Genomic DNA, 2,065 nt, shown 5'->3' on the forward strand with positions numbered 1-2,065 from the left:
ACTAACCTTTCCTTATGCGTGTTCTTGGTGCCTTTTTTGAAATTCTGTTGTCTGTGAATGTGGGGATTTATTTCTGGATTCTCTATTCTGTTCCATCGGTTTATATGTCTGTTTTTATGCCAATACCATGATGTTTTAGTTGAAATAGTTTTGTAGTATATTTTGAAGTCAGGTAGTTTGATGCCCCAACTTTGTGCTTTTTGATCAGGATGGCTTTGGTTATTTGTGGGACTTTTGTTGTTCCATACAAATTTTAAGATTTTTTTTTCTGTACATGTAAAATTAGCTTTGGTAATTTGATAGGGTTTGCATTGAATCTGTAGGTAACTTTGGATCATATGCACATTTTAACAATATTAATTCTCCCAATACATAAACATGAAATATGTTAATATTTGTTCGTGCTTTCTTCAATTTGTTTTATTGTTTTATAGTTTTCATCATAGAGATGTTCTCATTGGTTAAATTATTCCAAGATATTTTGTACTTTTTAGCTATTATAAATGGGGTTGCTTTCTTGATTTCTTATTCAGGTTGTTCGTATTGGCATATAAAAATGCTAATGATTTCCATATGTTGATTTTGTATCCTGCGAGTTTATTGACTTTATTAATTCTAACACTTTTTTGATGGTGTCATTAGGCTTTTCTGTATATACAATCATGCTCTCTGCATCTAGAGAAAATTTTACCTCCCCCTTTCCAATATAAATATCCTTTACTTATTTCTCTTACCTAATTTCTATAGCTAGGACTTCCAGTAGTATGTCAAATAGTAGCAGTGGACATCCCTGTCATGTTTCAGAATTTAGAAGAAAAGCTTTCAGCTGTTACCCATTCAGTATAATGTTAACTGGGTTTGCCATGTGTGGCTGTTGTTGTGTTGAGGTAAATTCCTTCTATATCTAATTTGTTGAAAATTTTTCTAATGAAAGGATGTTAAATTTTATCAAACACTTTTCCTACATCTATCGAGATTACAATATTATTTTTCTTCATTCTGTTGATGAAATGCATCTCATTTATTGATTTGCATCTTTGGAATGCTGGAATAAGTCCTACTTGATTATGGGTAAATAATATTTTTGATGTGCTGTTTTATTTGCTTTGCTGTATGTTTTGGTGTCAGGGTAATACACATCTTGAAGAATGAGTTTGAAAGAATTTTCTCCCATTTCATTTTTTTGGAATAGTTTGAGAAGAATTGACATTGGTTCTTCTTTAAGTGTTTGGTAGAATTCAGCAGTGAAGACATCAAGTCTTGGGCTTTTCTTTGATGGGAGATTTTTAAATTTTTAACTCAATTATATTACGTGATATTGGTCTGTCCAAGTTTTCTATTTCTCTGTTATTCAATATTTGTAGGTTTTATATGTCCAGGAATTTATTCATTTTTTTTCTAGGTATTCTGGTTTGTTGGTTTATAGTTGCTCATAATGTTTTCTAATAGCAAAAATATGGAACTGTTTACAAATTTGTATGTTATCCTTGCATAGGGGCCACACTATTTGTCTCTGTATCAGTCCAATTTAATATATGTGTTGCTAAAGGAAGCAAGCATCATACATGTATTTTAGAAGATAGAAACCTAAAAGAAATGGAAAACTCAAAAATTATCCAAGATAAAGCTTATTCATTAACTTCAAAGATTAAAAATAAGATTGATTGCTGACTTCTCAAAAATGATTAAAGCCAGGAGAAAATACATTTAAAGAGATAAAAGAAAATATTGGCTAACCTGGAATTCTAAACCTTTTAAAAAAGTATTATAAAAATGAAGACAAATATCGTGTAAAATAATGGATTACATCCTTTATAAAAGGCAAAGACAGACTGAATATCTAGTTTATATTAAAAGATTAAAAAATGTGAGAACTGAATGCAATATGAAATCCTGTTCTGGATGCTTCACAAAAATAAATGTGAAAATCCAACAAGAAGCTATAGCAGTCATGAATTCATATGTATGTGCAGTTAGAATGCAAAAGATATAAAGCAAAATTCAACATATTTCAAGTCACAATAATAGTGCACTATCTCATTTCTTTCAGAAAATTTTGTAATAG

The 2,065-nt window shown here is 29.9% G+C and overlaps 1 non-coding gene across 1 annotated transcript; it reads right to left on the minus strand.

Annotated features, from left to right (window-relative positions):
• Positions 1-1,450: 1,450 nt before the first annotated feature.
• Positions 1,451-1,556, minus strand: LOC135971548 (U6 spliceosomal RNA). Its single transcript, XR_010587771.1, has one exon. It is a non-coding gene; the product is annotated as a U6 spliceosomal RNA (small nuclear RNA).
• Positions 1,557-2,065: the final 509 nt, after the last annotated feature.

Source organism: Macaca fascicularis, chromosome 6, assembly GCF_037993035.2.
Source record: "Macaca fascicularis isolate 582-1 chromosome 6, T2T-MFA8v1.1".
Classification (NCBI taxonomy): domain Eukaryota; kingdom Metazoa; phylum Chordata; class Mammalia; order Primates; family Cercopithecidae; genus Macaca; species Macaca fascicularis.